Source organism: Hyla sarda, unplaced genomic scaffold (genome assembly GCF_029499605.1).
Source record: "Hyla sarda isolate aHylSar1 unplaced genomic scaffold, aHylSar1.hap1 scaffold_1839, whole genome shotgun sequence".
In the NCBI taxonomy this organism is placed as follows: domain Eukaryota; kingdom Metazoa; phylum Chordata; class Amphibia; order Anura; family Hylidae; genus Hyla; species Hyla sarda.
In genome coordinates this window covers 1-15,510 of record NW_026608487.1, presented here as the reverse complement: position 1 = coordinate 15,510, position 15,510 = coordinate 1, and the positions used below count along the sequence as shown (strand labels likewise).

General features: G+C 46.3%; 7 non-coding genes across 7 annotated transcripts; all 7 read right to left on the bottom strand.

The window, feature by feature from the left end:
- Nucleotides 1–1,117: 1,117 nt before the first annotated feature.
- LOC130314616 (U2 spliceosomal RNA) lies at nt 1,118–1,308 on the bottom strand. Its single transcript, XR_008862268.1, has one exon. It is a non-coding gene; the product is annotated as a U2 spliceosomal RNA (small nuclear RNA).
- A 2,090-nt stretch (nt 1,309–3,398) lies between these two features.
- Nucleotides 3,399–3,589, bottom strand: LOC130314615 (U2 spliceosomal RNA). Its single transcript, XR_008862267.1, has one exon. It is a non-coding gene; the product is annotated as a U2 spliceosomal RNA (small nuclear RNA).
- Nucleotides 3,590–5,679: 2,090 nt separating this feature from the next.
- LOC130314647 (U2 spliceosomal RNA) lies at nt 5,680–5,870 on the bottom strand. The gene has a single exon (XR_008862294.1). It is a non-coding gene; the product is annotated as a U2 spliceosomal RNA (small nuclear RNA).
- Nucleotides 5,871–7,961: 2,091 nt separating this feature from the next.
- LOC130314646 (U2 spliceosomal RNA) lies at nt 7,962–8,152 on the bottom strand. The gene has a single exon (XR_008862293.1). It is a non-coding gene; the product is annotated as a U2 spliceosomal RNA (small nuclear RNA).
- Nucleotides 8,153–10,243: 2,091 nt separating this feature from the next.
- On the bottom strand, nt 10,244–10,434 carry LOC130314639 (U2 spliceosomal RNA). Its single transcript, XR_008862288.1, has one exon. It is a non-coding gene; the product is annotated as a U2 spliceosomal RNA (small nuclear RNA).
- A 2,083-nt stretch (nt 10,435–12,517) lies between these two features.
- Nucleotides 12,518–12,708, bottom strand: LOC130314626 (U2 spliceosomal RNA). Its single transcript, XR_008862277.1, has one exon. It is a non-coding gene; the product is annotated as a U2 spliceosomal RNA (small nuclear RNA).
- A 2,090-nt stretch (nt 12,709–14,798) lies between these two features.
- Nucleotides 14,799–14,989, bottom strand: LOC130314614 (U2 spliceosomal RNA). The gene has a single exon (XR_008862266.1). It is a non-coding gene; the product is annotated as a U2 spliceosomal RNA (small nuclear RNA).
- Nucleotides 14,990–15,510: the final 521 nt, after the last annotated feature.

Here is a 15,510-nt window from a genome sequence, read left to right as displayed (position 1 = left end):
CTTACTTTTTTTTCACGTTTTTTTACGTTTTTCTCCTTTTCGCCTCTTTTCTGGGCGTATTATTCTTCTTTTTCTTCTTTTTTTTCGTCTAATGCATACCCCATCAGTGCAGCAATGCTTATTCAATACCGCCAGCAGATGGAGACACTGGGGGATAATTTTCTAAGGATTTATACTGATTTTTCCTGTCTGAATTTGTCGCACAGAAAGTTGCAGGCCAAATATGTGTGACATTTCTGCGACTTTAGCTTCTAGAGCATTTTTACAACATTATACATAGGTGCTGAATACATAAAAAGCGACTGTTCAGCGACAGACAAGTCGCATCGGCTGAAAGTAGGCCAGAATGTCAGTCCATGTTGGAGCAGGTTTAGATACAGTCTAAAGCATAGATCTCAAAGTCTGTGCACAGAATTTAGCAAGGGCCTCGCACCTTCTGATGCATCAGGTAGGTGCACAATAGCATAGCCTAACCCTCTGTACTTTGGTCTATATTGATGCGGGACATAGACAGCCAGCTGATGACCAATCCATTAGTGCAATGGATGGCTGGAAGCATTTGTCTTTGCCTTTGCAATACCACAGAAGCAATGCATGGTCAATGTACAGCAATGACACACCTGTGTGAACAGCCAGGAGACCCCCCCCCCCCCCATGTTATGTTACATAGTTACATAGTTAGTACGGTCGAAAAAAGACATATGTCCATCACGTTCAACCAGGGAATTAAGGGGTAGGGGTGTGGCGCGATATTGGGGAAGGGATGAGATTTTATATTTCTTCATAAGCATTAATCTTATTTTGTCAATTAGGAACATTCAGCACCCACCCGCTATCAAGGCAGCTGCCTATCATGTCATGCCCTACCTGCACAGGTGTGCTGGCTACTCAAATGATCCAATTAAGGAGGCCATTTAGTCAGCAGCAGCAGAAGTCCTGTGCCTGGACGCTCCAACAGGGGCCAGACACAAGCAGAAGCAGAAGCAGCAGAAGCAGCAGCAGCACCACCTTTTGTTTATTGGCTGCAGCAGCAGCAAGGCCCACAGGGCTGGCTAGCTGGCTAGCCAGCAAGCAGGTAGCAATGAAAGTAGGAATCTTTCTTTTTAACCCTGTAAGGGGGTGGTGCACTGTACCCGAAGATACTGCCATATCGGGTCAATGCATAGGGCGACGGAAGCAAGCTTCGAAATCGGCCCCCGTTCTCAAAAATCCATTTAATATATGGTCCCCAGATAGGGGACGTATCAGATATTAAACTGATAAGAACAGATACTACACTTGATCTTAGCCAAAAGGCCGAGAAGCGATAACCGTGAAAGGGGCGGGCCCAACAAGGTCCCCTTCATGGGCACTATCACTGCTTGCTGTCAGGGAGGCTGCCAGACAATTTTCCATGCACACTCTGGGCTGGGGGGCAGTCAACCACCAGTACACACAGCAGAACCTAAACCCATACCATTATTGCTAAGCAGCAAGACAGGGGCCCATTGCACTCCCACGGGGCCTTTTTAAATGCAATCCATAACCCGGATTTGCCAGGAACCCTTCTTACTCCTCCTACTTGCATGTGACACTGGGCTTAGGATCTGCATAGGAAACACACACACAAGCACACACCTACCTTTGTTGCCTGCAGATGCCTCCTTGGCTGTCCCCAAACGGTATCAAACCAACACCCACGGGAAGCTGTAAGCATAGAGGACATGCCTGCACCCCATTGGACTTACCTGTGTGGGTTAAATCCGGGTTATTTGACAACCTATGGCGGTGATGGTTCTGCTCAGGCAGAGCAGTGCTGATGCTCCTCATAAAGCTGTCGCTGCTGTGAAGGTTCTAGGTGACATCACAAATCCCTTTGGTTACATACACAACAAAGCTGGGTTGTTGTTGTTTACACTCTGCAAGGCCTGTGGAAGTGAGTGACATCATAGCACTGTAGTTCTGAGGGTTCAAGATGGATGCAACAATCTCCTGTTGCTTCTATGAAGGCCGTAATAGACGACATCACCAAACAGCTCCATAGTCACATACACAGCAAAGGAGAGATGTTGTTTACACCTAGTGATGTCAGTGGTATTGAGTGACATCACAGCACAGTGCTAAGGCTCCTGGGCCTGGACACAGCAGCGGCTGCAATATCTCAACGGAGAATACGTTTATATCTATGTGTGTGTGTGCGCATATATATATATATATATATATATATATATATATATATATATATATTCTCCGCCGAAATCACTTTTAAACCCATTTCCACCTTTTTTTCCCTTCTCTTCCTCTTACTTTTTTTTCACGTTTTTTTACGTTTTTCTCCTTTTCGCCTCTTTTCTGGGCGTATTATTCTTCTTTTTCTTCTTTTTTTTCGTCTAATGCATACCCCATCAGTGCAGCAATGCTTATTCAATACCGCCAGCAGATGGAGACACTGGGGGATAATTTTCTAAGGATTTATACTGATTTTTCCTGTCTGAATTTGTCGCACAGAAAGTTGCAGGCCAAATATGTGTGACATTTCTGCGACTTTAGCTTCTAGAGCATTTTTACAACATTATACATAGGTGCTGAATACATAAAAAGCGACTGTTCAGCGACAGACAAGTCGCATCGGCTGAAAGTAGGCCAGAATGTCAGTCCATGTTGGAGCAGGTTTAGATACAGTCTAAAGCATAGATCTCAAAGTCTGTGCACAGAATTTAGCAAGGGCCTCGCACCTTCTGATGCATCAGGTAGGTGCACAATAGCATAGCCTAACCCTCTGTACTTTGGTCTATATTGATGCGGGACATAGACAGCCAGCTGATGACCAATCCATTAGTGCAATGGATGGCTGGAAGCATTTGTCTTTGCCTTTGCAATACCACAGAAGCAATGCATGGTCAATGTACAGCAATGACACACCTGTGTGAACAGCCAGGAGACCCCCCCCCCCCCCATGTTATGTTACATAGTTACATAGTTAGTACGGTCGAAAAAAGACATATGTCCATCACGTTCAACCAGGGAATTAAGGGGTAGGGGTGTGGCGCGATATTGGGGAAGGGATGAGATTTTATATTTCTTCATAAGCATTAATCTTATTTTGTCAATTAGGAACATTCAGCACCCACCCGCTATCAAGGCAGCTGCCTATCATGTCATGCCCTACCTGCACAGGTGTGCTGGCTACTCAAATGATCCAATTAAGGAGGCCATTTAGTCAGCAGCAGCAGAAGTCCTGTGCCTGGACGCTCCAACAGGGGCCAGACACAAGCAGAAGCAGAAGCAGCAGAAGCAGCAGCAGCACCACCTTTTGTTTATTGGCTGCAGCAGCAGCAAGGCCCACAGGGCTGGCTAGCTGGCTAGCCAGCAAGCAGGTAGCAATGAAAGTAGGAATCTTTCTTTTTAACCCTGTAAGGGGGTGGTGCACTGTACCCGAAGATACTGCCATATCGGGTCAATGCATAGGGCGACGGAAGCAAGCTTCGAAATCGGCCCCCGTTCTCAAAAATCCATTTAATATATGGTCCCCAGATAGGGGACGTATCAGATATTAAACTGATAAGAACAGATACTACACTTGATCTTAGCCAAAAGGCCGAGAAGCGATAACCGTGAAAGGGGCGGGCCCAACAAGGTCCCCTTCATGGGCACTATCACTGCTTGCTGTCAGGGAGGCTGCCAGACAATTTTCCATGCACACTCTGGGCTGGGGGGCAGTCAACCACCAGTACACACAGCAGAACCTAAACCCATACCATTATTGCTAAGCAGCAAGACAGGGGCCCATTGCACTCCCACGGGGCCTTTTTAAATGCAATCCATAACCCGGATTTGCCAGGAACCCTTCTTACTCCTCCTACTTGCATGTGACACTGGGCTTAGGATCTGCATAGGAAACACACACACAAGCACACACCTACCTTTGTTGCCTGCAGATGCCTCCTTGGCTGTCCCCAAACGGTATCAAACCAACACCCACGGGAAGCTGTAAGCATAGAGGACATGCCTGCACCCCATTGGACTTACCTGTGTGGGTTAAATCCGGGTTATTTGACAACCTATGGCGGTGATGGTTCTGCTCAGGCAGAGCAGTGCTGATGCTCCTCATAAAGCTGTCGCTGCTGTGAAGGTTCTAGGTGACATCACAAATCCCTTTGGTTACATACACAACAAAGCTGGGTTGTTGTTGTTTACACTCTGCAAGGCCTGTGGAAGTGAGTGACATCATAGCACTGTAGTTCTGAGGGTTCAAGATGGATGCAACAATCTCCTGTTGCTTCTATGAAGGCCGTAATAGACGACATCACCAAACAGCTCCATAGTCACATACACAGCAAAGGAGAGATGTTGTTTACACCTAGTGATGTCAGTGGTATTGAGTGACATCACAGCACAGTGCTAAGGCTCCTGGGCCTGGACACAGCAGCGGCTGCAATATCTCAACGGAGAATACGTTTATATCTATGTGTGTGTGTGCGCATATATATATATATATATATATATATATATATATATATATATATATTCTCCGCCGAAATCACTTTTAAACCCATTTCCACCTTTTTTTCCCTTCTCTTCCTCTTACTTTTTTTTCACGTTTTTTTACGTTTTTCTCCTTTTCGCCTCTTTTCTGGGCGTATTATTCTTCTTTTTCTTCTTTTTTTTCGTCTAATGCATACCCCATCAGTGCAGCAATGCTTATTCAATACCGCCAGCAGATGGAGACACTGGGGGATAATTTTCTAAGGATTTATACTGATTTTTCCTGTCTGAATTTGTCGCACAGAAAGTTGCAGGCCAAATATGTGTGACATTTCTGCGACTTTAGCTTCTAGAGCATTTTTACAACATTATACATAGGTGCTGAATACATAAAAAGCGACTGTTCAGCGACAGACAAGTCGCATCGGCTGAAAGTAGGCCAGAATGTCAGTCCATGTTGGAGCAGGTTTAGATACAGTCTAAAGCATAGATCTCAAAGTCTGTGCACAGAATTTAGCAAGGGCCTCGCACCTTCTGATGCATCAGGTAGGTGCACAATAGCATAGCCTAACCCTCTGTACTTTGGTCTATATTGATGCGGGACATAGACAGCCAGCTGATGACCAATCCATTAGTGCAATGGATGGCTGGAAGCATTTGTCTTTGCCTTTGCAATACCACAGAAGCAATGCATGGTCAATGTACAGCAATGACACACCTGTGTGAACAGCCAGGAGACCCCCCCCCCCCCCATGTTATGTTACATAGTTACATAGTTAGTACGGTCGAAAAAAGACATATGTCCATCACGTTCAACCAGGGAATTAAGGGGTAGGGGTGTGGCGCGATATTGGGGAAGGGATGAGATTTTATATTTCTTCATAAGCATTAATCTTATTTTGTCAATTAGGAACATTCAGCACCCACCCGCTATCAAGGCAGCTGCCTATCATGTCATGCCCTACCTGCACAGGTGTGCTGGCTACTCAAATGATCCAATTAAGGAGGCCATTTAGTCAGCAGCAGCAGAAGTCCTGTGCCTGGACGCTCCAACAGGGGCCAGACACAAGCAGAAGCAGAAGCAGCAGAAGCAGCAGCAGCACCACCTTTTGTTTATTGGCTGCAGCAGCAGCAAGGCCCACAGGGCTGGCTAGCTGGCTAGCCAGCAAGCAGGTAGCAATGAAAGTAGGAATCTTTCTTTTTAACCCTGTAAGGGGGTGGTGCACTGTACCCGAAGATACTGCCATATCGGGTCAATGCATAGGGCGACGGAAGCAAGCTTCGAAATCGGCCCCCGTTCTCAAAAATCCATTTAATATATGGTCCCCAGATAGGGGACGTATCAGATATTAAACTGATAAGAACAGATACTACACTTGATCTTAGCCAAAAGGCCGAGAAGCGATAACCGTGAAAGGGGCGGGCCCAACAAGGTCCCCTTCATGGGCACTATCACTGCTTGCTGTCAGGGAGGCTGCCAGACAATTTTCCATGCACACTCTGGGCTGGGGGGCAGTCAACCACCAGTACACACAGCAGAACCTAAACCCATACCATTATTGCTAAGCAGCAAGACAGGGGCCCATTGCACTCCCACGGGGCCTTTTTAAATGCAATCCATAACCCGGATTTGCCAGGAACCCTTCTTACTCCTCCTACTTGCATGTGACACTGGGCTTAGGATCTGCATAGGAAACACACACACAAGCACACACCTACCTTTGTTGCCTGCAGATGCCTCCTTGGCTGTCCCCAAACGGTATCAAACCAACACCCACGGGAAGCTGTAAGCATAGAGGACATGCCTGCACCCCATTGGACTTACCTGTGTGGGTTAAATCCGGGTTATTTGACAACCTATGGCGGTGATGGTTCTGCTCAGGCAGAGCAGTGCTGATGCTCCTCATAAAGCTGTCGCTGCTGTGAAGGTTCTAGGTGACATCACAAATCCCTTTGGTTACATACACAACAAAGCTGGGTTGTTGTTGTTTACACTCTGCAAGGCCTGTGGAAGTGAGTGACATCATAGCACTGTAGTTCTGAGGGTTCAAGATGGATGCAACAATCTCCTGTTGCTTCTATGAAGGCCGTAATAGACGACATCACCAAACAGCTCCATAGTCACATACACAGCAAAGGAGAGATGTTGTTTACACCTAGTGATGTCAGTGGTATTGAGTGACATCACAGCACAGTGCTAAGGCTCCTGGGCCTGGACACAGCAGCGGCTGCAATATCTCAACGGAGAATACGTTTATATCTATGTGTGTGTGTGCGCATATATATATATATATATATATATATATATATATATATATATATATTTCTCCGCCGAAATCACTTTTAAACCCATTTCCACCTTTTTTTCCCTTCTCTTCCTCTTACTTTTTTTTCACGTTTTTTTACGTTTTTCTCCTTTTCGCCTCTTTTCTGGGCGTATTATTCTTCTTTTTCTTCTTTTTTTTCGTCTAATGCATACCCCATCAGTGCAGCAATGCTTATTCAATACCGCCAGCAGATGGAGACACTGGGGGATAATTTTCTAAGGATTTATACTGATTTTTCCTGTCTGAATTTGTCGCACAGAAAGTTGCAGGCCAAATATGTGTGACATTTCTGCGACTTTAGCTTCTAGAGCATTTTTACAACATTATACATAGGTGCTGAATACATAAAAAGCGACTGTTCAGCGACAGACAAGTCGCATCGGCTGAAAGTAGGCCAGAATGTCAGTCCATGTTGGAGCAGGTTTAGATACAGTCTAAAGCATAGATCTCAAAGTCTGTGCACAGAATTTAGCAAGGGCCTCGCACCTTCTGATGCATCAGGTAGGTGCACAATAGCATAGCCTAACCCTCTGTACTTTGGTCTATATTGATGCGGGACATAGACAGCCAGCTGATGACCAATCCATTAGTGCAATGGATGGCTGGAAGCATTTGTCTTTGCCTTTGCAATACCACAGAAGCAATGCATGGTCAATGTACAGCAATGACACACCTGTGTGAACAGCCAGGAGACCCCCCCCCCCCCCATGTTATGTTACATAGTTACATAGTTAGTACGGTCGAAAAAAGACATATGTCCATCACGTTCAACCAGGGAATTAAGGGGTAGGGGTGTGGCGCGATATTGGGGAAGGGATGAGATTTTATATTTCTTCATAAGCATTAATCTTATTTTGTCAATTAGGAACATTCAGCACCCACCCGCTATCAAGGCAGCTGCCTATCATGTCATGCCCTACCTGCACAGGTGTGCTGGCTACTCAAATGATCCAATTAAGGAGGCCATTTAGTCAGCAGCAGCAGAAGTCCTGTGCCTGGACGCTCCAACAGGGGCCAGACACAAGCAGAAGCAGAAGCAGCAGAAGCAGCAGCAGCACCACCTTTTGTTTATTGGCTGCAGCAGCAGCAAGGCCCACAGGGCTGGCTAGCTGGCTAGCCAGCAAGCAGGTAGCAATGAAAGTAGGAATCTTTCTTTTTAACCCTGTAAGGGGGTGGTGCACTGTACCCGAAGATACTGCCATATCGGGTCAATGCATAGGGCGACGGAAGCAAGCTTCGAAATCGGCCCCCGTTCTCAAAAATCCATTTAATATATGGTCCCCAGATAGGGGACGTATCAGATATTAAACTGATAAGAACAGATACTACACTTGATCTTAGCCAAAAGGCCGAGAAGCGATAACCGTGAAAGGGGCGGGCCCAACAAGGTCCCCTTCATGGGCACTATCACTGCTTGCTGTCAGGGAGGCTGCCAGACAATTTTCCATGCACACTCTGGGCTGGGGGGCAGTCAACCACCAGTACACACAGCAGAACCTAAACCCATACCATTATTGCTAAGCAGCAAGACAGGGGCCCATTGCACTCCCACGGGGCCTTTTTAAATGCAATCCATAACCCGGATTTGCCAGGAACCCTTCTTACTCCTCCTACTTGCATGTGACACTGGGCTTAGGATCTGCATAGGAAACACACACACAAGCACACACCTACCTTTGTTGCCTGCAGATGCCTCCTTGGCTGTCCCCAAACGGTATCAAACCAACACCCACGGGAAGCTGTAAGCATAGAGGACATGCCTGCACCCCATTGGACTTACCTGTGTGGGTTAAATCCGGGTTATTTGACAACCTATGGCGGTGATGGTTCTGCTCAGGCAGAGCAGTGCTGATGCTCCTCATAAAGCTGTCGCTGCTGTGAAGGTTCTAGGTGACATCACAAATCCCTTTGGTTACATACACAACAAAGCTGGGTTGTTGTTGTTTACACTCTGCAAGGCCTGTGGAAGTGAGTGACATCATAGCACTGTAGTTCTGAGGGTTCAAGATGGATGCAACAATCTCCTGTTGCTTCTATGAAGGCCGTAATAGACGACATCACCAAACAGCTCCATAGTCACATACACAGCAAAGGAGAGATGTTGTTTACACCTAGTGATGTCAGTGGTATTGAGTGACATCACAGCACAGTGCTAAGGCTCCTGGGCCTGGACACAGCAGCGGCTGCAATATCTCAACGGAGAATACGTTTATATCTATGTGTGTGTGTGCGCATATATATATATATATATATATATATATATATATATATATATATATTTCTCCGCCGAAATCACTTTTAAACCCATTTCCACCTTTTTTTCCCTTCTCTTCCTCTTACTTTTTTTTCACGTTTTTTTACGTTTTTCTCCTTTTCGCCTCTTTTCTGGGCGTATTATTCTTCTTTTTCTTCTTTTTTTTCGTCTAATGCATACCCCATCAGTGCAGCAATGCTTATTCAATACCGCCAGCAGATGGAGACACTGGGGGATAATTTTCTAAGGATTTATACTGATTTTTCCTGTCTGAATTTGTCGCACAGAAAGTTGCAGGCCAAATATGTGTGACATTTCTGCGACTTTAGCTTCTAGAGCATTTTTACAACATTATACATAGGTGCTGAATACATAAAAAGCGACTGTTCAGCGACAGACAAGTCGCATCGGCTGAAAGTAGGCCAGAATGTCAGTCCATGTTGGAGCAGGTTTAGATACAGTCTAAAGCATAGATCTCAAAGTCTGTGCACAGAATTTAGCAAGGGCCTCGCACCTTCTGATGCATCAGGTAGGTGCACAATAGCATAGCCTAACCCTCTGTACTTTGGTCTATATTGATGCGGGACATAGACAGCCAGCTGATGACCAATCCATTAGTGCAATGGATGGCTGGAAGCATTTGTCTTTGCCTTTGCAATACCACAGAAGCAATGCATGGTCAATGTACAGCAATGACACACCTGTGTGAACAGCCAGGAGACCCCCCCCCCCCCCATGTTATGTTACATAGTTACATAGTTAGTACGGTCGAAAAAAGACATATGTCCATCACGTTCAACCAGGGAATTAAGGGGTAGGGGTGTGGCGCGATATTGGGGAAGGGATGAGATTTTATATTTCTTCATAAGCATTAATCTTATTTTGTCAATTAGGAACATTCAGCACCCACCCGCTATCAAGGCAGCTGCCTATCATGTCATGCCCTACCTGCACAGGTGTGCTGGCTACTCAAATGATCCAATTAAGGAGGCCATTTAGTCAGCAGCAGCAGAAGTCCTGTGCCTGGACGCTCCAACAGGGGCCAGACACAAGCAGAAGCAGAAGCAGCAGAAGCAGCAGCAGCACCACCTTTTGTTTATTGGCTGCAGCAGCAGCAAGGCCCACAGGGCTGGCTAGCTGGCTAGCCAGCAAGCAGGTAGCAATGAAAGTAGGAATCTTTCTTTTTAACCCTGTAAGGGGGTGGTGCACTGTACCCGAAGATACTGCCATATCGGGTCAATGCATAGGGCGACGGAAGCAAGCTTCGAAATCGGCCCCCGTTCTCAAAAATCCATTTAATATATGGTCCCCAGATAGGGGACGTATCAGATATTAAACTGATAAGAACAGATACTACACTTGATCTTAGCCAAAAGGCCGAGAAGCGATAACCGTGAAAGGGGCGGGCCCAACAAGGTCCCCTTCATGGGCACTATCACTGCTTGCTGTCAGGGAGGCTGCCAGACAATTTTCCATGCACACTCTGGGCTGGGGGGCAGTCAACCACCAGTACACACAGCAGAACCTAAACCCATACCATTATTGCTAAGCAGCAAGACAGGGGCCCATTGCACTCCCACGGGGCCTTTTTAAATGCAATCCATAACCCGGATTTGCCAGGAACCCTTCTTACTCCTCCTACTTGCATGTGACACTGGGCTTAGGATCTGCATAGGAAACACACACACAAGCACACACCTACCTTTGTTGCCTGCAGATGCCTCCTTGGCTGTCCCCAAACGGTATCAAACCAACACCCACGGGAAGCTGTAAGCATAGAGGACATGCCTGCACCCCATTGGACTTACCTGTGTGGGTTAAATCCGGGTTATTTGACAACCTATGGCGGTGATGGTTCTGCTCAGGCAGAGCAGTGCTGATGCTCCTCATAAAGCTGTCGCTGCTGTGAAGGTTCTAGGTGACATCACAAATCCCTTTGGTTACATACACAACAAAGCTGGGTTGTTGTTGTTTACACTCTGCAAGGCCTGTGGAAGTGAGTGACATCATAGCACTGTAGTTCTGAGGGTTCAAGATGGATGCAACAATCTCCTGTTGCTTCTATGAAGGCCGTAATAGACGACATCACCAAACAGCTCCATAGTCACATACACAGCAAAGGAGAGATGTTGTTTACACCTAGTGATGTCAGTGGTATTGAGTGACATCACAGCACAGTGCTAAGGCTCCTGGGCCTGGACACAGCAGCGGCTGCAATATCTCAACGGAGAATACGTTTATATCTATGTGTGTGTGTGCGCATATATATATATATATATATATATATATATATATATATATATATATTCTCCGCCGAAATCACTTTTAAACCCATTTCCACCTTTTTTTCCCTTCTCTTCCTCTTACTTTTTTTTCACGTTTTTTTACGTTTTTCTCCTTTTCGCCTCTTTTCTGGGCGTATTATTCTTCTTTTTCTTCTTTTTTTTCGTCTAATGCATACCCCATCAGTGCAGCAATGCTTATTCAATACCGCCAGCAGATGGAGACACTGGGGGATAATTTTCTAAGGATTTATACTGATTTTTCCTGTCTGAATTTGTCGCACAGAAAGTTGCAGGCCAAATATGTGTGACATTTCTGCGACTTTAGCTTCTAGAGCATTTTTACAACATTATACATAGGTGCTGAATACATAAAAAGCGACTGTTCAGCGACAGACAAGTCGCATCGGCTGAAAGTAGGCCAGAATGTCAGTCCATGTTGGAGCAGGTTTAGATACAGTCTAAAGCATAGATCTCAAAGTCTGTGCACAGAATTTAGCAAGGGCCTCGCACCTTCTGATGCATCAGGTAGGTGCACAATAGCATAGCCTAACCCTCTGTACTTTGGTCTATATTGATGCGGGACATAGACAGCCAGCTGATGACCAATCCATTAGTGCAATGGATGGCTGGAAGCATTTGTCTTTGCCTTTGCAATACCACAGAAGCAATGCATGGTCAATGTACAGCAATGACACACCTGTGTGAACAGCCAGGAGACCCCCCCCCCCCCATGTTATGTTACATAGTTACATAGTTAGTACGGTCGAAAAAAGACATATGTCCATCACGTTCAACCAGGGAATTAAGGGGTAGGGGTGTGGCGCGATATTGGGGAAGGGATGAGATTTTATATTTCTTCATAAGCATTAATCTTATTTTGTCAATTAGGAACATTCAGCACCCACCCGCTATCAAGGCAGCTGCCTATCATGTCATGCCCTACCTGCACAGGTGTGCTGGCTACTCAAATGATCCAATTAAGGAGGCCATTTAGTCAGCAGCAGCAGAAGTCCTGTGCCTGGACGCTCCAACAGGGGCCAGACACAAGCAGAAGCAGCAGAAGCAGCAGCAGCACCACCTTTTGTTTATTGGCTGCAGCAGCAGCAAGGCCCACAGGGCTGGCTAGCTGGCTAGCCAGCAAGCAGGTAGCAATGAAAGTAGGAATCTTTCTTTTTAACCCTGTAAGGGGGTGGTGCACTGTACCCGAAGATACTGCCATATCGGGTCAATGCATAGGGCGACGGAAGCAAGCTTCGAAATCGGCCCCCGTTCTCAAAAATCCATTTAATATATGGTCCCCAGATAGGGGACGTATCAGATATTAAACTGATAAGAACAGATACTACACTTGATCTTAGCCAAAAGGCCGAGAAGCGATAACCGTGAAAGGGGCGGGCCCAACAAGGTCCCCTTCATGGGCACTATCACTGCTTGCTGTCAGGGAGGCTGCCAGACAATTTTCCATGCACACTCTGGGCTGGGGGGCAGTCAACCACCAGTACACACAGCAGAACCTAAACCCATACCATTATTGCTAAGCAGCAAGACAGGGGCCCATTGCACTCCCACGGGGCCTTTTTAAATGCAATCCATAACCCGGATTTGCCAGGAACCCTTCTTACTCCTCCTACTTGCATGTGACACTGGGCTTAGGATCTGCATAGGAAACACACACACAAGCACACACCTACCTTTGTTGCCTGCAGATGCCTCCTTGGCTGTCCCCAAACGGTATCAAACCAACACCCACGGGAAGCTGTAAGCATAGAGGACATGCCTGCACCCCATTGGACTTACCTGTGTGGGTTAAATCCGGGTTATTTGACAACCTATGGCGGTGATGGTTCTGCTCAGGCAGAGCAGTGCTGATGCTCCTCATAAAGCTGTCGCTGCTGTGAAGGTTCTAGGTGACATCACAAATCCCTTTGGTTACATACACAACAAAGCTGGGTTGTTGTTGTTTACACTCTGCAAGGCCTGTGGAAGTGAGTGACATCATAGCACTGTAGTTCTGAGGGTTCAAGATGGATGCAACAATCTCCTGTTGCTTCTATGAAGGCCGTAATAGACGACATCACCAAACAGCTCCATAGTCACATACACAGCAAAGGAGAGATGTTGTTTACACCTAGTGATGTCAGTGGTATTGAGTGACATCACAGCACAGTGCTAAGGCTCCTGGGCCTGGACACAGCAGCGGCTGCAATATCTCAACGGAGAATACGTTTATATCTATGTGTGTGTGTGCGCATATATATATATATATATATATATATATATATATATATATATATATTTCTCCGCCGAAATCACTTTTAAACCCATTTCCACCTTTTTTTCCCTTCTCTTCCTCTTACTTTTTTTTCACGTTTTTTTACGTTTTTCTCCTTTTCGCCTCTTTTCTGGGCGTATTATTCTTCTTTTTCTTCTTTTTTTTCGTCTAATGCATACCCCATCAGTGCAGCAATGCTTATTCAATACCGCCAGCAGATGGAGACACTGGGGGATAATTTTCTAAGGATTTATACTGATTTTTCCTGTCTGAATTTGTCGCACAGAAAGTTGCAGGCCAAATATGTGTGACATTTCTGCGACTTTAGCTTCTAGAGCATTTTTACAACATTATACATAGGTGCTGAATACATAAAAAGCGACTGTTCAGCGACAGACAAGTCGCATCGGCTGAAAGTAGGCCAGAATGTCAGTCCATGTTGGAGCAGGTTTAGATACAGTCTAAAGCATAGATCTCAAAGTCTGTGCACAGAATTTAGCAAGGGCCTCGCACCTTCTGATGCATCAGGTAGGTGCACAATAGCATAGCCTAACCCTCTGTACTTTGGTCTATATTGATGCGGGACATAGACAGCCAGCTGATGACCAATCCATTAGTGCAATGGATGGCTGGAAGCATTTGTCTTTGCCTTTGCAATACCACAGAAGCAATGCATGGTCAATGTACAGCAATGACACACCTGTGTGAACAGCCAGGAGACCCCCCCCCCCCCATGTTATGTTACATAGTTACATAGTTAGTACGGTCGAAAAAAGACATATGTCCATCACGTTCAACCAGGGAATTAAGGGGTAGGGGTGTGGCGCGATATTGGGGAAGGGATGAGATTTTATATTTCTTCATAAGCATTAATCTTATTTTGTCAATTAGGAACATTCAGCACCCACCCGCTATCAAGGCAGCTGCCTATCATGTCATGCCCTACCTGCACAGGTGTGCTGGCTACTCAAATGATCCAATTAAGGAGGCCATTTAGTCAGCAGCAGCAGAAGTCCTGTGCCTGGACGCTCCAACAGGGGCCAGACACAAGCAGAAGCAGAAGCAGCAGAAGCAGCAGCAGCACCACCTTTTGTTTATTGGCTGCAGCAGCAGCAAGGCCCACAGGGCTGGCTAGCTGGCTAGCCAGCAAGCAGGTAGCAATGAAAGTAGGAATCTTTCTTTTTAACCCTGTAAGGGGGTGGTGCACTGTACCCGAAGATACTGCCATATCGGGTCAATGCATAGGGCGACGGAAGCAAGCTTCGAAATCGGCCCCCGTTCTCAAAAATCCATTTAATATATGGTCCCCAGATAGGGGACGTATCAGATATTAAACTGATAAGAACAGATACTACACTTGATCTTAGCCAAAAGGCCGAGAAGCGATAACCGTGAAAGGGGCGGGCCCAACAAGGTCCCCTTCATGGGCACTATCACTGCTTGCTGTCAGGGAGGCTGCCAGACAATTTTCCATGCACACTCTGGGCTGGGGGGCAGTCAACCACCAGTACACACAGCAGAACCTAAACCCATACCATTATTGCTAAGCAGCAAGACAGGGGCCCATTGCACTCCCACGGGGCCTTTTTAAATGCAATCCATAACCCGGATTTGCCAGGAACCCTTCTTACTCCTCCTACTTGCATGTGACACTGGGCTTAGGATCTGCATAGGAAACACACACACAAGCACACACCTACCTTTGTTGCCTGCAGATGCCTCCTTGGCTGTCCCCAAACGGTATCAAACCAACACCCACGGGAAGCTGTAAGCATAGAGGACATGCCTGCACCCCATTGGACTTACCTGTGTGGGTTAAATCCGGGTTATTTGACAACCTATGGCGGTGATGGTTCTGCTCAGGCAGAGCAGTGCTGATGCTCCTCATAAAGCTGTCGCTGCTGTGAA